At 43.7% G+C, this 19,322-nt stretch overlaps 1 protein-coding gene across 1 annotated transcript in view; it reads right to left on the bottom strand.

The window, feature by feature from the left end:
• DYNC1I1 (dynein cytoplasmic 1 intermediate chain 1) overlaps positions 1 to 18,982 on the bottom strand; it is a 282,884-nt gene extending 263,902 nt beyond the window's left edge. Inside the window, exon 1 of the mRNA XM_046670321.1 lies at positions 18,657 to 18,982. The gene's annotated coding sequence lies outside the window, so the exon portion shown is untranslated. The remainder of the gene's footprint in view (positions 1 to 18,656) is intronic.
• Between the last annotated feature and the right edge of the window lie 340 nt (positions 18,983 to 19,322).

Raw genomic sequence — 19,322 nt, 5'->3', positions numbered from 1 at the left:
AAGCCTGCCCTTGCCTAGCCATGTCCATTCACACTGCCCAATGCCAGGCTTCACATTGCTTATCTGAGCACTGCAGTACTCTCTGAACCAATCTTCTTGTCTCCATGCTAACCTTGCTCCCTACTGATCCTCGACATCCTCCACACTGTCAGTGTGAGCCTTCCATCACTCAAACCTGATGAGTACATTCCCCTGCTAAAACACATCAGTGACTCCCTTTTAGTTGCTAAATTTGTCCCAACTCCCTATCAAAGCACATAAATGCTCTTCTTGCTCATCTCTCCATCCACATATCCCTCCATTCCCTAATTCACATGGTACTGGCATATATCAAGCTGTTTCCTTCCTTTGTACCGTTGCAAATTCCAGAAATGCTCTTCTCACCATTCATTACCTGATGAGTCCTATTCTCTGTCTCAGCTCAATCACATCCCCTTCAGAAAGGCCTCCTAGGGCATCAAGCCTGGGCCGAGCATGCCTCCCTGTTGGCCCTAGAGAACCCTGTGCATGTCTGCTGGAACACGTACCTCACTGCATGGCTATGTTCTGTTGACGTGATTCTTTCCTCCTTTTATGATGAAATCTCCTCAAAGGGAAGGACTAGGTCTAATCTGTCTCTGTACTTCTAGTGCCTGGGAGCGAGGACTCGGGAAATGTCTCTTGAACTACTAAACAACCATTAGATAGAAATGTGAAATCTTCTACAATTTCACTGTCAGGAATTTTCCAATTATCAACAAATTATGTTGGTGCACTAAGCTTTTAAATGACCAAACTCAGAGACGTCTTTTCTTATTATGCAATCTATTTCCATTCCCATGGGTGGGAATTGATGTTTTTACCCATTAGTACAAATGTGCAAAAAACATGTAATCCTCGCATTGCCTCATCCAGTGAACTATCTTTTCCTAAATCACTACCATATAATTTTTCCCTGCCTGGTTTACATTTTTAATCTTGGTTTTCTGACTCTAAAAGGATTATTTAGCAAAATCCGTTCACTTTATAATTGACAGCCTCTATTGTTTATCTCAACCAACCAAATTTGTTTATCTCAACCAAGTTCAGCAATCTAGAATCTACTGTGCAAAATGTCTTGAGGATAAATCATCATGCTGATAGCTGGGCTTTCTCTTTAAAAGTGATCTAAAAATATCAGTGCTTTGGAACAGAGCCACCTATTTATTGCACTTGAAGCTGTTTCTCTGAGTTGCTAAGATGAGAAACGAACATGTCTAAAAATAAACAACTCTCAGGTAACCTGTGGGACTGATCTTTAAAATGACTGATAACAAGCAAATCTTCAGACAAGACCACTTTTAGCTTTGACTCTGAGTCCCAGGCCTGCTCTCTCTATAAAGGGGCCAGAGTTTCTGTCCAGCAAAGTTAAATCAAGTCAGCCCTGGACAGCAGGCCTGCCTAAAGCGAGCCCTCTATCCTGATCAAGAACACAGGCAAATTCAAGCTGCCCTTTTTGTGACTCACAAATAAGAGCAAATTTAAACTATCATACTAAAGGAAATAAAATCAAGGCACATTAACAAAAATAAGGAAAGGAAAAATTTTAATGCTTAAACAATAAAATAAAAATAGATTTTCTCAATATAAATCAGCAATATATTCACATAGTCGATTTGTTTTAATCTTCTAAAAATATGTTAAGATATCTCAACATCTTAAAACCACTTAATTCAATATCCTCCCAAATTAACTACAAAATACTTGTGAATTTGTAATTAAGCCTACCTAATTTTAAGGACCAGCAGTTCCTGTTGAAGTTATGATGAGCAGAGAAACACATGTAGAGAAGGGACTTGCTAACATCATGCTCTATACTCATACCCAAATCAACAACTTTGACATATGAAAAGCCAAGATTCAAACCCAAGTCTCTGGAGCACATGCTCCTAACCAGTGCATATGTCTGTATTTCGTTTTTCTCATCTTCCCTTACCCCACTCTATTGGCCTTAGCATTTATATTGGTTTATTCCATTTCCTTTGTATTCTTTCTTTGCCATAGTCACCCACTTCATGTCAGCAGCTTTCCTTCTCATGTTTGTTCTACAGGTGATGAAGAAGAAGACAGCTGAGAAAAACAAAGAGCTACCAAAGATCCCATAAATCAAAGCAGTCTGAACACTACCGTGCTCACCAGAAGGCACTGAGAAGGCTCCTCAGAGTGGGTGACTTAACAAACCATCATGGAGGAAGATCAGACCTGAAGATCATCCCAGGCAGAGGGAAGCATGGACAAAGGTGGTGAGGCAGGAAAGAGAAGGGACAGTCTGTGGGACAAGTAATTTGATATTGATGGAGCACTGAGTACCAAAGAAGATGGAGGAAGATGATGGAAATGCAGCCAGAGATCAGATCCCAAAGGCTGGGTGACTGACCATCCCAGTTTGCACAGAAGTGAAGGGGTTCTCTGGATGCAGGACTTCCAATGCTAAAACCAGGAAAATTCCAGGCAAACCTGGACAGGTTGGTCGCCCTCCAGCCAAAGGTCTGCTAGGCCATACTTTAAAGGGGTCTGAACTTCTCTGTGAGCAAAAGGGAAACACAGAAGGATTTGAGCAAGTAGGAGACCAGATCATGTATTCCTAGCTTGTAATACACACTACACCAGTCTTTCTAAACATGGGCTGCAACCCACTGGTGAGTTACAAAATCAAGTTAGTTAGTATCACAAGTAGCAATATTTGTGATTGACAGATTAGAACTATTAAAATGCACTGCACATGGAAAGGGCAACTATTGTTTCACAGAACTTGTTTTGGATATACATACATTTGTTGTTTTGTTTAAATAGTATTTGTTATTGTTAGTTGAAGTTAAAAGAGTTTGAAATACCTTGGGGTACATCAATTCTAAAATTGGTAAATTTTAAATTATAAATTTATCTCTACCTTTGTCCTTTCTCAGGCAACATTTTGCATTACATGACACCCACAGATCACGATGATATTTGCACAGCATGCTGGGGCGAACAGAGAAAGCTGTTCACTACCACAGGAGACTGACCTGGGCTCTGACTACCCTGAGGGCAAAAAGGGTAACATTCGGGCATACATGTAACCTATAATCCATTTGCAGAGCACTGGTCAGGAAGCTCTACTGTAAATGACCAAAACAAACTCAGCTCTATGTTTAAACCTACCAGAGAAAGAAAATGAAAAAAACACAAAATAAATCCCTGGATACTTCAAGGCACAACCACATCATGGCGGATGTAATTACAAAGATTAACGTGCTTTTCCAGCTACCCTGGTATGCCCATAAGGGTGTAGAAAATCAATACTGCCAGAAATGCAGGACCATGATATATTTCCTGCAGCCCATGTCAGCAAAAATGCTGACTGACCCTAGGATTTGGGTATTTGCTATTTGTCCCGTCAGCACAACCTTTATATTCCTTTTAGAAAGCAAATACCCATCTGAAAAGCTTGGCTGCAAGGTCCCTAGCCTGGCCCAGCACACAGCATTCTGTATATGAATGGATAACTCAGTGGTATGAGGTAGCATTCAGAACAGATTTCTCAACCAGTCCTAAAAGGCTTAAACTCTCCTGATAATCATGTGTATTTTTTAACAAGACTGAAAAAGAAATGTAGCTAGAGTCAGTTTCAACCATCTGTCTCTTTGAGTGAAAATAGGATATAGGCTTGTATATATTAGCTTTGGAAGAAAACCAATTTTGGCAGAAAGAATTGAAGTGAAAGAAGAATTACATTTCAATTTTCAAGACCATGCTAAGGAGTAACAAATTATCCAAAGTAAGTAGTAACTTAGTGAACACATCCATCTCCTTTGCTACTCTGGTTAGGCTGTCCCCAATCCTGACCATTCCTTGATTGAACAACACTGCATTTAAAGCTTTGCCACCCAATCACAGCCCCGGGAAGTAGCAGAGTGGAGACACAAAAGTGACTTGCCCAATTTGAGTGACAACATTAGGGCGTGGTGGGAGATGAGGATAGTAGGTACTATCCAAAAACTTGGAAGTAATGGAAATATAGCATGATCACTTTCTGAGAGTTAAACTAGATAGACCTTATCTTAAAACACACGACATCTCCCACTTCAAAACGATGACAACAATACCAAAACACCACAGCTAGGATTGACCAAATGTAATGGAAAACCACCACATAATTAGTAGTGAACAACTATAAAAACTGTTATAATTAAAGGAGAATGGAGTCTGAAATGACAAAAAAAGGGGTGTGAATTTTTCAGGTTTTGTGTACAGGGAAAAGGACGGCCTGACCAGCTGACGTCATCTTTCTTGTATACCTGTTAGGAGAGTCACCATCTTGAAACATCAGCTGTGACAACTGCTCCCCATGCTCTGGCTCCACGTACATCCAACCTTCAGTCTTCCACACTTCAGTTAAAGGCGACTCCAGCATCCCAGTTAACTCAGGCCAAACATCTTGGAGTCATCCCTGGTTTCTGTTACATCTGATCTGTTAGCAAATTATTCATGCTCTACTTTCCAAGTATTTCCAGGATCTGTCTACTTTTCCCCACCTCCCCTGCCATCACCCTGTCCAAGCCACCATGATCTCTCATCTGTATTATTGCAAAAGCCTCCTGAATGGTCTCCTCATTTCTACCCTTGGCCCCCCTTGCAGTCTATTCTCAGCTGCAACAGTAATTCTTTAAAACACAAGTCAAATCATGTCATTTCTCTATAGAAAGTTCTCCAATGGCTCCCATCTCAGAGTAAAAGCCAAAGTCCTACACTGGCCTCCGTGGCCCCGCATGATCCAGCCCCATTACTTTTCTGATCTCATCTCCAGACACGCTTCCTTGCTGTACCTCAAACACGTCAGGTACAGTCCCACCTCAGAGACTTTTTTCCCTAAATATCTGAATGACTTGCTTCTTCAAAACTCAGTTGAAATTTCCTCTTATTGAGGCCTTCCTTGACCACCCTATTTTAAAAGGGCAAACGACTCTCCCCACTGCACCTGCATTAGCAGGTCTTTTCCACTGCTTTATTTTTCTTCACCTAACATGTTCTATAACAGATTTCAGTATTTCTGATTGTTTGTCCCACCTCCTAGAATTTAAGCTCCATTGAAGGCAGAGATTTTGTCCATATTGTTCACGGATATATTGCCAATACTTAGAATAGTGACTGGTATAGAGTAGATACTCAATAAATGTTTGTCGAGTGAATGAACAAATCTGGCTTCAAAATGTGCCTGAGTGAGCCCCTTCCTCTTCCCTCAGCCTAGTTCTCTATAAAAATGGTCAAAGCTCCATGGGCTTTGGGATTCTCCTAGGTCTGCTCCCTCACCCACCCTCTCAACCCTTTTGCTGGGATCTGGTGTCCTCAATTGCCATATTACTGCCACACCTAGATTCTGCCTCCCTTCCTGGCCATTTTGAATTTATTACATAATTGGATCACCTGCTTGATTTTTCAGTGTCCATGTTACTTCTGGAGTTAGTCTTTAGGGTTACCCTTAATGCCATCAGGCTAGTACAGTCCCAACTATGCCCAGTTCAGACCTCTGATAAAAAGCCCCAAATAACCTAAGTTCTCAGAAGAGTTCAAAATACTGACCTATAAGCAAGGGCACTGTGATCCCATGGGAAGTTAGGTTTCTCCTGGCAAGTCAGCAAGTTGGCATTTAATGTTTGTGGCCCAATATAAGACATACACTTGCATTGGGTTGTGTGAATTCACCAATAAGTTGCCAGAGAATTTTGGCTACTTAAGAATAATCTAATATCTAGACCCTCAAAACTAAGATTCAGACCTTAATCCTGCCTATCTGTATAGCAGACTGCTGGCTGGCCCCGATCGCATCTCTGTCGCCACAGCTGCAATATGACAGCTGACTACAGATAAGAATGTTGATGCCCAAGAGTGTCACCTGTTCAAGTTCTAAGCACATGAGTGTATCCACACACATATGCACATACAGTCACCTAACCCCAAATTCCTTTAGCAGATCAGAACCTGCTTCTCCCCACTGCTCCAACCCCTGCTGCACAGTGACTCTTTGCCGGAAGGGAGCAGTGGGCAGAAGGGAGGGAGGGTGGGATGACTTACCTGAGGGAAGGAGATATGAGAATACCTCGGATATCTGAGTAAGGTCCTCCATACCCTCATAAAGGAGGGAGAGGCACACTCATCAACCAACTTTTCTAATTTACTAAGAGCCAGGAAATCCAAGTAGTTGGCTCCTCAATACTAAATTTATCTTTATGTTAATGCAATTTAATGAGTGCTTACTGAGCCCCTACAAAGTGCAAAGTGCTGTTCTGGGTGCTGTCAGACTTACACAAATGATTAAGATAACATCTGTCTCAAAAAGCTTGTAATATGGTAGGGTCTGAAAACACTAGCACCATTGCAAGGGAGGATGGGATAAGTACATGATAAAGGTTTAAAGCAGAAAGAGAGCATGCAGGAACTGGAGCATGCAGTGGGCTTCATGAAGGAGGGGCCACAAGAGCCAGCCATGGAAATGTGGGTAGGATGTGAACTGGAGAAGCATTTCCTGTGGAGAAGAGTGAGCTTGAGTGAAATGACAGAGACAAGAGGTGGCAGCCTGTGTTTGGGAAATGACAAACAGTTCAACCGGACTGTAGTGTATGGTCAAATGGGTTCAAGGTAGCAGGGGTGCAATGGGGTACAGGCTGGAAAGGTGTATGTTTGGTGCTACACTCTCAGGTCATAACTCAGGTCAACTGTTTCTGCTGGTTGGTCCTGCCTCACTTCGGAAGAAAGCTATTTATTTTCAAAACATGTAAGGGTCTTGAAAAATAATCCAATTATTTCCACATTAAACCAATCCAATCTATTCAAATGAATTAAGCAATGCAAACAACTAGAATTAACACTCCTCTTACATATCACCCCTTTGCTGAATATAATGAAAAAGAGAGAAATTAAGAGCTCAAAATAGGTAACTTAGCACTTGTAACAAATCCTTTGCATAAGATAAGCATTCAGGGTGGGAACTCTGTCCTCCAAGTAATCTCGCAGTTTTCTGTTCTTTGCAATGTAAAAAGAATAGGAGACTTGAAGTTTCTGGCACAGGGCTTTGAAACAACATATTTGTCTAGCCTCTGCTGTTGGCAGGATGGATCAGAATTCGAATATCACTGGCGCACATTAAGAGATCACTCAATGAACAAATGAAAGAATGAGCCCTCAACTGCATGATGACGTGGCCAGTTTGGAGGGAAGTTAGATGCAAGCATTTTTTGTTTGTTTGTTTGTAATGGCTCTCACAAGCTGTTAAATTTCCTTCAGCCTGGCCCAACACTGCTATAGCATTCCCAGCGTCGGGCAGGAGTTTAAAGAGTGTTTATTGAATGAATGAACGAAAGAGTACAACTTCAACAGTTACATGGGAAAGGAAGTAGACACAGACTGTCACATTTATTTTTCTAGTTTGGCACGTGCCCTCTTACCTATGCTGGCCTCAAGTGAATGGCAGAACCTGGCCAGAGGTAAGAGTGATGCAAGGCTTTCTCTAGTCCATAAAATCACAGACTTTAAATTTGGAGAAAAAATAATGTAGAGATTACCAAATTCTAATCTGACCTCTCATTGGTGCAATAATCCCTTTATAACAATCCTGACTTGGTGGTGGCATGCTTGAACTCTCCTGGGCATTGGGAACTTACCACTTTAAAGGCAGCCCAATTTATTTTTTGAATAGCTTGAATCAACCAACGTTTCTCCATTGTATTGATACAAACTCTCCTTTTTCTTAGAAGTTTGGGCTATAAGAGATAAGTGTCCTCATACCCATTTGCCAAAGACAGAGTCCTCACGCCCACCCCTTCACCCGCTTACTACCCACAAGCTCTCTGCAGCATCACCTCAAGTTCATCCTACCTTGCATTCAAGGAGTGGTAGGGGCGGGGGAGAGCCAAAGAAGAGCCACATGGCCTCCCTTCCATCATAACCAGACTCTAGCTCATCAAACCTTAGCCTGTGGTGCTGATCCCAAGTACACAGAGCTTTTAACTTTCTGGACTCAGACAAACAGAATGCCTCCATGATTTAGCCACAACAGATTTATACCACATTAGATTTTAATTTAACATGACTTTGGAGTGCTGGGGCTAGATGTAAGAGTGCTGGGGCTAGGAAATGTGTCCTCAGCAGACCTGAATTCCAAGATCAGAACAGAGGCCAACTTGAAACTCTAGAGGTCTCTAGACTAAGGTTGCCTCACCAGCCAGGAAAATGCTAAGTGACCATCTGGCCCTTACAATGTACTTACCCTGAGGCCGGCACTGCTCTATTGGGCGTAGACAGAAATGCTCAACGTGATCCTGATTTGGGAAGGCAAGGCTTCCAGAATCCTAGGAATTACCAAGCCCACATTCATTTTGGGCCCAGACACCCAACAGGTAACACGTTTCAGGAAGTCAATGTTTGTACTAAACACATCAAAATGATCCAAGGGAAAAAATTTAAATCCTATAAGAAATGGAAAATTAAGTGGGATTTATTCTTTCATTTCTCACCACAACATAGGAAGCGGTACTGTTACTATCACTCTTGTTTTACAGATGAAGAAAACAACCTACAAGGAGACACAGTAACTTGTCACAGTCACATAGCTAGTTAAGCGGTGACACTGGGATTGGAAACCCAGCTCTGGAGGTCATGTTCTCCCACTACCTCTTAATCACTGTTATGACTTGTTCTGGAATCAAATCAGGCCCAAGAACAAGAGGAAGATGAAGATACAACATTAATACAAATGGTTTTGCCTGGTTAGCCTTGATGTCTGGTCAGCCTGCAAATTCAAGGAAGTGATTATTCACTTAATTGATAATCATTTCCCTTGTTCTAACCCCCATTGTACCCTGTTACACTTCTATTAGGTTTTATCACATTTTACCTTCTGTGATAACCACGTGATATATGTGATAACATGTAACCATATGTCTATTTTTCCCTGATTACACATCAGTCCCTAAGATCTGGACCTTGTTCATCTTCATGTGCCCTGGAAGCACTCAGTCTTGCTCATGGCTGGCACCCTGTAAATATGAAATAAATGTTCTTGACTAGAATTGAAAAACTACTGAAGGAAGCTAATATTCACCCCTACACATATTTCTTTTATTCATTATCAGTAAAATCTATATTTTTAAGATCACTAATTTCAGAACACTGCTATTACTCATGATGTTCAAGTCATCAAATGCACTTTGTATTCAAAATGGGCATTCTTTCAGGTGCTACAAAAGTTGGATCTTGAAACCACTACACATGTGGTTGCATCTCAGTTAGCTTCCTAGAGATGCCTTTTGGAAACTGTGGTTAACAGCAGGAATACACAGAACTCAGGTAAATCCCTCCCTCCATAGTCATTTGGATTAATCACGAAAATTCCTGTTCCCCTCGTCCAGCACTATATTTAGCAACTCCTTTGTAGTCAGGCAAGGCCATTTGATTTGCTTTGGCCAATGTACTGTGAGGGATCGGGGCAGGATACATCAAGATGAAGGCTCTCTCTGCAGGGGTCTCTGAGTGAATATGGTAAACAGAGCCCCTCGTTGACCCACACTGGACATGAACCTGAGTGAGAAAAATCTTTTGTTGTGTCACTCTCCTGGGGTTTGGGACTTGTTTATTATTGCATCATGACACAGCCCAACCTGATCAATACACTCCCATGGCCCAAACCCACTCAGATGATCCAGCATTCTGGCTGCTCTTCACCCTCCTTGATTTAGTGTTGGCAACTGCAAGTACCTCTCCTTTACCATCCCCACCGAAGCATCACTGTGTGACAAAGATTTCTCCTGTGACCCAACTCCAGTCAGGCTCCCCCAAGCTCTTTTTCAACTAGGCCCCATCCATGAGCATGTTCTCAACAGATCAATTTTAGTAAGAGTCCTGCTAAGTCAGTTTCACCAGAATATCGCACCTTCCACAGCTGACTACCGATACTGATAAAGTCCTTCATCCCCTGCCCTCTCCCAAGTGATATCTGATTAACCTGGCCTGCCTTCAGCAAGAATCCAGTTAGATCAGTTTAGTCTGAATCTCTCCACTGACCCCTGATGTTTCCTCTTAGTAACTTTCCATCCGCTGACCCCGCCCTGCTCCTTGGCTGCACATTCCCACTTTTCCTTGCTGTCTTCAGAGTTGAACCCAACCTCTACCTCCTATTGCAAAACTCCATTACAGTGGTCCCTACATCTACCACGACAGCCCCCTAATAAAGCCTGCCTTACCATTTCTTTAACAAGTGTCATGAATAACTTTTTCTTTAACAGGTGTAAAGACTAAGAAAGCACTAAGTGTCACTATTAACTACATGGTCACCAGAACATATGGCCTGGTTAAAGCAACTTTCATTCTGAATTCTCCCCAGAGAACTTAGAAAACACTCTTTCTGTGTGTCGCCCTGATCTCCCTTCCCAGGTTTTGGGAAGGCAGTGGTGCTGCTGACAATGTTACGGGGTGATGTTTCCAATACCCTGGCCCATCCCCAGAAGCAAAGTTCTGCCCAGTTTACCAAGGTAAATGTCTCTGTCTGGGCAGAAGTTACCAGGGAAAGAGAACATCTGAAGACAGTATCTTCCTTCTCCCTGTGACTGTCTTGTAACCTGACTTTTCTATCTCTTTAAACTAAAATCTACAACTTGTTGGCCTTTAAATTTTAGGAATTCATATTTCTTTATTTTGAAAAACAAGGGGCTCTCAAGGGAAATGAGTACTGTTCCTCTCTTTAAAATCTACGGCAAAGGAGATGGGATTTCATCGTTGCTTGATATGCCAATTACTTTTCAGCAGCACTGGAAAAATATTAAAAAGCTTAAAAGAAGAAGCAAGAAAATCTGTATTCAAGACCTCAGCCCAGGGGCTTTACATGTCCCTGGGTGGTCCATCTTTGCATTGGGAGATTTAGTTTGGCGTTTTAACTTATGTAAAGAGATTCTCACTTTCCTCAGAGCCTGAAAGCATTCAAAGAGGGAGGATCCTCTTTCGGAGTCAGCGGTAACCTATACCTCCTGAAAGTGAACAAAGTCACACTTTCCAAGGAAACAGGCAGAGAAGTTTTTTTGTTATTCTTTCTTCCACAAAACACACACCAATTCCCACAACCCCTTGCAATTTCTATACTAATGGGGCAGATGGTGAAACAGGAGATGTGCTGTCATTTTAAAAGGGGACACTGTCAAAACACACATTCCCCACAGGGCCCGCCACCCTTTCAGCCACCCAAACTCACCAACTACTGAAATTCCACAAGCTGATTCTGAGACAGAATCCCGTGGTCACCCTCTACACATGGGCTCACTGTAACACTCAACAACTCAATAAACTTTTAAAGGCTTCCATATGTGCATTACAGCATCTAAACTACTTTCAAAAGGAGAGGACTTCCTTCCATTTCAATTACTAAAATCTTCAGCTTGTTAAACAAAGAAATGGGTAGTATTTTGGGTTAGAGTAGAAAATCTGGATTCTAAAAGGGAAACTGATTGTAGGCAAAGGATATAAAATATTGTGTCATCATTTATTCATTAGTGCTATTTAAAATACACACATTACTCTTGGCTTCACTCTGGACATTAGTATAAAACAGAAATCTGACCAATGAATCAAAATTTCCCCTCCTCCCATGAGAAAGGAACTAAAGCATCATTACTGCTCAGCAGAGAGTGTCAGATAGAAGCCAGATCAAAAGAATTAGCCCAAGGGGCTCATAGAGGAAACCAGAGGACTCAACCATCCTGCCTGTCACTTCTAGAATGAAAGGTTGTCCTCCTCAAGACTTCCCTTCCCCCAGCAGAAATGCTCGCTGAGATCCTGATTCAGGAAGGCAAGGCTTCCAGAAGTCTAGGCATTACCAAGCCCACCTTCACATTGGGCCAGACGTGCAATGGGGGCTACATTTCAGGAAGCGAATGTTTTTTACTAAACACATTAAAATGATCCAAAAGGAAAGGATTAAATCTTTAAATAAAGGTAAAACTAAGTGGAATTATTCTGGCTAATATTTCAGGTCAACAAAAGCTTGTTGAGATCTACCAGGTGTAAGACTCTGTTGGAAGATGAAAGGATGCCTCAGGGAGTCTAGAGTCTAGAAGGGGAAGAAGGCAAGTACATAAGTCAGTATAATTCAAGAAAAACATTTTTCAAAACATATCTTTACTTCCAAGGAGGGCAAGATCACGCACATCACTGAAAAGAGACAGCTAGAGAGTGATATAATTCTTGTTGGATAATAAAAAGCATCTTCCATGCCTTGAGTATGTACCACGTACTGAACCCTGTACTCTTTCATTATCTATAATCCTCACAACAACTTTGCAAGCAAGGTGTCTTTATCTCCATTTTACAGATGAAGAAAGTGAGGCTCACACAGGCAATAAGTGGGATATCCGGCTGCTTCTTTCCATTACTTTATGCTGCCTCTTAGATGCTGTGCTCTTATTATCTTGTAAACCACCAAACAAAGAAATAGACTTAAATTACAGCAGAGAAGATTTCAATAGAAAATCAGAAATCTAAAGCAGACTTTCTTAACTTTGGCATTATTTTTGGTGGGATAATTCTTTGCCATTGGGGGCTGTCCTGTGCATTATAGGATGTTCAGCAGCAGCCCTGACCTCTACCCACTAGATGCCTGTGGCCATCCTCTCTCCCTAAATGTGATAACCAAAAATATTTCCAGACATTGCCACATGTCCCCTGAGGAGGACAATCACTCCTGGCTGAGAAACACTCATCTAAAAACACACTGGAATCGGCCAATCTCTTCCTGTAAATCACTAAATAGAGGAAAGACAGCTATCCACACAGTCACCTGCCTGAGGGCAGAAGATGGGACCAGAGGCTCTGTGGTTCCTTCTGGCCCTGCCCACCTTGAGTTTGAGCCTCACAGACTGAAGCCCAGGGACCTGACTCCTAGCACTGCCCCACAAAGACAGTAACACGCAGCACCTGTGCTAGATAAATGCAAGCTCCTCAAACTGGCACCGTGTGCCGCCGGCATCCATGAAGGCTTTCTAAAGAGTGCACAGGCACGGCAAGAGCTAATGACAGTAATGTCCAGATCCAGAGCTTCCGTCTGGATACTTTCCAAAACTGACCTGCCAGAGAACGTGCCTGTAGTTGTAGAATCATTCAGGGACTGCTTTCCCACCTCCATTTTTCACAAAAGCCCTTCTTCCACATTATCAGGAAAAAAAAAAAAAATGACACCCCAAATCTTAGAATCTTATCATCATGCTTGACCACAAGATATAAAAATACCCTTTTGTTGAAGAACTTCTTCAGGTACTTTTAAAATAGAGGTTGGTGTAGTATTTAGATTTTAACTGGATTCAAAGAATGATGTCATCATTTTATTTTTAAATATCAAAGTTTATAATTCTGGGAATCACATTCATTGTGATTCTTTAAATTTACGATGAAAACTGTCAGATGCCAACCTAAAATGTGTAGGGGTGAGGGGGCAGCAGGATATTAAAAAATCCTTAGAGTTTATAAGAGAGGAAAACCCACTGAAGCATAATGAAGTACCCTGCGTCTGTTCCCAGGGGCACCTGTTGATCCAGCGCAAGCATCGTACAGGGCCTGAGGCTCATTACTTTCCTTGTAAAGAATGCCTTTGACTCCAACATAAATTTCTGCTTTGTGTGTTTGCCACACTGATGGCATTAGCAGGTCTGTAACCCAAAATGAAACAATAGGTTTTTCTATAGAAGTAGAGCAAGAATATGGGTGTGCATAAAAATATAAGGGATTAAGTAATATTCCGGAAGCAAGACCAGCTGCTCGAGAGGATCTCAGGGTTGATGTGAACTAAAAACTAAAGGGCACGCAGGTCATCTGGGAGGCAGAGGCCCCCCACCCCGATTTCCTACCAGGTTGGTGTGGCGGATCACGACGCAGCCATTGTATCAGGTAAACCCCAGAACACTGACCAGCTTCAAATTCAGCTTTGAAGTAAATTCATCTTTGTGATGAATAAAGTCTTGACTCGCAGCCACCTTTGCAAAATCAACTTTCCGGGCCATCTCAGTTGTAGATTGTTACGCATTTGGTGCTCAGCAAGATACCCAGTGACACTTTAGAATCAAATGTGTGTCAGAATCACCTCGAGGGAAGCAGTGCCTGCGTCTCCTCCACCACGCTGAGAGATCTCTACTTTTCTTGTTCCCCTCCGATAACACATTTAGGCTTTTCCTATCAGTGTGTGAGCCTGTTCTTGAGGGACTGTCTGTCCTGGCACAATAAAAAGCTACACTAAACAGTACTTTTTGGCATCCCACATAGAGAAACAATGAGATATGATGGGAAGAGAATAAACAGACTTTGGAATCGGGCCGACCTGCATTTGAAATCCAGCCCTTCTACTAACTGGCCTCATGTGGCCTTGACCAAGTGGCTTAATGCTTCCAAGCATCAGATTCCTTGTTTATCAAATGAAAATAAAAATGTCAACCTTGGGGCCGGCCAGCCCCGTGGCTGAGTGGCTAAGTTTGCGCACTCCACTTCGGCGGCCCAGGGTTTCACTGGTTCAGATCCTGGGTGCAGACCTAGCACCGCTCATCAAGCCATGCTGAGGCAGTGCCCCACAGGGTAGAGCTAGAAGAATCTACTACTTGGATATACAACTATGTACTGGGGAGCTTTGGGGAGGAGGAGAAGAAAAAAAAAAAAGATTGACAACAGATGTTAGCTCAGGGCCAACCTTTAAAAGAACAAGTCAACCTTACAGGAATGTTGGGATGATCTGAGAAACCCTGAATACAAACAGAGTTAAGCGTCCAATGAATGGTAAGTAGTGCTAGGGCTGCCTGCCACTGCTGGAGACCTCACTTGGTTGCAGCGTCCATCAGTGTGTGTTTTACCTGCACCTGGGCATGCCTCAGTAGCGAAATGCCACAATGTCCTGAGAGCCAAGAGCATTTTTACTTGGCTGGTTCTGGCAGCATAGTTTTGCCTTGTTTTCAACACATTTCTGCAAAGTGGCCTCCCCTCTTTCCTAAACAGTGTGCTTAAACCAGTGGTTCTTAATCTCTTTTTAGTCACAAATACCCTGTTTTTCCCTAGAAAGCTGCATTTATGCACAAATGCATAAAATTTTGCATCAATTTTATCGGGTTCATTCACCACCTGAAAACTACCACATGCCTGCCCTCCACAGTACCTATGGCTCATGTTCAAGAAGCTTCCTGTAACAAAGAATCAGGAGATGCTTTATGAACATGTGGGTTCCTCAGGGTTGGGACACGCGCAGCAGTGTCTATGTTACAATGCAAGCTTCGCTCTGACATTCTGGTGTCAGGCTTCCCGCAAAGAGGAAGCAAAGGAACTAAGTCCAGGATATCGATGAAAAGTTCCCAGTCAAGAGGAATAATTGTTACATGGATCTGAGCAAACGTTTATACATTTCAAAGAAATAAAATGAGAGTTGAATTAACTTTAGTTAATTCTTAAAAGAAGTAAACCATGGAAGTTCATTGTCCTGGGGAAGTTCTCAAAGGAACATATTTTCTTACATTTTCTCGGGGATGTAGAAGCCACAATAGTTTCTGGTAAAAGGGATCCCCAATCAAGGGAACAACTATTTATACAGCATTCGAGATCCGCAAATTATTATGGGGAATTAGCTGGTTTCATTGAGGAGACAGAACCAAGGCAATATTTGATCTCAAAAGAGCTATGGTCCTACTTCGAGTATTCCACAGCATCCACAGCTGCCAATCAGCTGGCAAACTGTATGGCGACACTTGAGCCTTACAGGAAATAAGACTGGCTAATGGGGAAATCGGGCAGCAAACCTGAAAGAAAGACATGCTCAGCCTTCTTTGTTTCTCACAGAAGACTCTAACTAGAATGGATGAGTTCTGTGTTCAGAGTCATCAGACAGACCTAATTTGACTCCTGCCTCTGCCATCTATTAACTATGACCTTGAGTATGTCACTTAACTCAGTCTCATCATCTGTAAAATACGGACAATAATGTCGCCTTCAAAGGATTAATATAAAGATTAAAACGAGATAACATAAGAAAAGAGCCTAGTAGTCAATATATGAAAATTAACCAAGAAAATTGTTCAGTAGTACGGAAGAAAAGATTCAGACTGCCAGGTTCAAATCCTGGCTTTACAATTTATGAACTGAGGCATTTTCGGAAAGTTACTTGACATCTTTGTGTCTTTGTTTCCTCATCTGTCAAACAGGATTACAAATAATATATACCTCATAAGATTTTTGTGAGGATTAAAGAAGTATTAACATGGAAAAGTAGTTCAAAATACAATGCCTGGTCAAGTGCTCAATTTTAGTAATGTCATACATTTAGTAAGTGTAACATAATACATTTAGCAAATGTATCAAGCACTGCTAAAGTGCTCAAGATATTATCAACCTTGTTTTATTTGGTGATGCACAGTGTAGGGAGAACAAAATGATGATTATGTTTGCAACAGATTGTGTGACCTTTTCATCGGATGCTAGGTTAAGTGACAGAAAGAAACAGGGTGACCGGAGAGAATGAGTGGACCATTTAGGTAACTAACCGTGGATGAATGCTGTGCACACAGTCTGTGCTAAGAGAATAGCTGGGTTTAAAGACTTGGCATTTATTATACAAGACTCGTCTACATGGCTGTTCTGAGTATAGACAAAGCAGCACTCAGGATAGATTCCCAATAATTACTTGACTCAGCACTTGAGTCGAAGGAAAGGCTTATTTATGAAATGTAGACTCAGGAAGGAGTGTTTGGGAAAGGAGGAGCGGTGGGAACAAAGTTAACGAGCCCCATCTGAGACATAAAACATGATGACAGAAATGCTGGGTGACTTTCTCTTACCATCTCAGAAGTTAGTCAGAAAGTAGGGACCAGGGACCACCACTGTAAGAACTCTGCCCTATTTTCTTGTGGCTTGAGTTTATTTCTCTGCCCATATCCCTAGTGGTGATTATACCTAAAGATGTAGACTTTTGACACCAAAAGAGCTTTGAGACATGTTTTCAGTGGGAGAAGAGGAAAAGCTGGGTGTGGGGAGGGGCTGAGCCATCCCTCTGTTCCTGGGCACTGTACAGCAGAGGCTACAGCATCCCTGAGGTCCAAGGGGAGAGGAAGCCAATGCATCAGTGCATGAGGCCTGAGATAAGGAAGAAAAAGAGGGAGATGGGAGATGTCCCAGGCCAAAAACTAGGTGCAGAGCTGGACAGGCTAGAAAAAGCCTGCACTGAGCTCCCAATCATATTGTCCAAACATCCCAACAACAGTGCTAGAAGAGTTTTGAGAGAAATGGCTCTTGGAGCACTGGATTTTCAGAACTTAAGAAATATTGGAGAATTTGTTCCTATGAAGAGAACAACTGATGCCTTAGTGGTAGGAATGTCTGATTTTATTTTATTTAGAAACACGATCACAAGAGCAGAGTTTGGGCCCTTTTTTTCCACACTAAAACTTCTGGAGAAAATATGGCATTTGAAATAATCAGAGGAAGTATTAATCACCTTCCCATTAGTACCCTCAAGATGCAACTTGTTCTGAATGCTCCATTTCAAGTTTACTAGCACTGATCAAAGTCTTTCTCCATAATTTACACAATGAAAATACGTTCACAGACAGTTACCCATATCCGTGCTAACATTAGCCACATGATGTCTTCTGCAGTTACAGTTGCCTTACCGTTTGCTATGCTTTCTGCTAATCTGAAATATTTGGAAGCAATTTTTCACAACCCTCAACTACGGTAAGTCTACAATGCCCACTTGAAAGGCATTCCAGGCAAGAAAATGGCTGGCTACTTCTCCTGCCCCTTACCTAGATGTGGTAGAGACCAGGAGAACGAATATATTCATTTTTGTTGAGTCTCTGATTCGCTAAGTAATTTCCTGTCCTGATCCTGGCGTTCTGTTCAACCTTATTAGCCGAGGTACAAGTCATGAGACTCCCGCACACTCAGTTCCCATCACTGCTGCCAGGATCACTGCCTTATGATGACGACGCACAGATTTATAAGGCCAGAGCGATTCCGGAGTGGGAGTGGGGGAAGGAGAGCCACGCGGCCGGGAAGGTGTTTACGAAAACACATCCCCCAACCACACTTTTTTTGCAGCAGTGAGAGAAACTGGCATCTTCTTGCGCGAGTGTTTAATTAATGCCCTGCTGGAAGTGCATTCGCTCCCTCCGACTTGGCGGGTAGCAACAGCATCTAAGAGCTTTGCAGACAGCTGAAAACGTAATCAAACAGCATCCTCTCCCATCCCTCTGCCGCTCCCCCTCCCCGCGGGGCCGTCAGCTGGTGGCCCAGAGGAGTCCGAACTGCACTGCCGATAGCCTTCGGCTCCCCAGAAGACCGAGGGGGGTCGCACGGGGACGCCCCTCCCAGTCCACAAGGTGGACGACAAGGTGATGACACCACGACCCCTCCTCCTCTGCCCTCGCCTCTCGGCTCTGCCGAGGGAGCCGCCGCAGGGGGCTGCCGCTGGGGGGCTCTGGCCGCCTCGGGGAGCGGCGGAGCAGGCAGGAGCCTGGGGAAGGGGCCGAGGCAGGGGTCCGGCTGCAATGCAGCGGCCGCACTGCTGCCCGGGTCCCGGCGCAGACGCCAGCGGGGCGTGGAGGGGTGAGGAGGGCCGCGGAGGCGGCGGCCGGGGTCGCGACAGCCCGCCTGTTTACCTGGACGCGCCCGGCGGCGGCGGCGGCGGCGGCGGCGGACCTGGGCTCCGCGAGCGCGGCGGCTGCTCCCGGGTGGCGGCGGCGGCGGCGCTCCAGCGGCTCCCGGGGGCGGCGGGCCCGGGCGGCGCGCGCAGGATGTGCTGTCTCACGCTGCGCCGGCCGCTCGGCTCGCGCTCCTCCGGGCGCGATCACTTCCTCTCCCTGCCCGAGCCTGACACTGACAGCTCCCCCGGAGCACCCAGTCTCCCGGGCTCGCCCCGCCCCCGGCCCACGCCCTCCACGCCCCGCGCCCCTCCCGCGGGAGGACCCTCCGCTCCCGCTCTCCCGCAGGCTGTCTCGCAGGGAGGGTGTGGCGCCGGCCCAGAGGCTGGTGTCCGGCAGAGGACCTAGGGAGGTCGATCCGTCTAGCTCTCTGCAGTCGGCAGGACTCACTCCTAAGTTGCGGCAAACAGAAGAGCTTCAGTGTTTTGGGCGCTCCTGCTGACATGCCAACGTTAAGCAACTTTCACTCCCAGACAACTACTTTAAGGTCATTTAAATAGAAATAGAGAAAGCTCGGATCCATCTACTACACACCAGGACTTATAGGTCTGACTTATCCCTATCTTTTCCCAGAAGGAAAATATATGTAGCTTGCCTCCACACCATTATTTCTTAGAATCCTAG

Source organism: Equus quagga, chromosome 8 (genome assembly GCF_021613505.1).
Source record: "Equus quagga isolate Etosha38 chromosome 8, UCLA_HA_Equagga_1.0, whole genome shotgun sequence".
NCBI lineage: Eukaryota > Metazoa > Chordata > Mammalia > Perissodactyla > Equidae > Equus > Equus quagga.
Note: the sequence above shows the minus strand (reverse complement) of the source record. Positions and strands in the feature narration are given on the sequence as shown.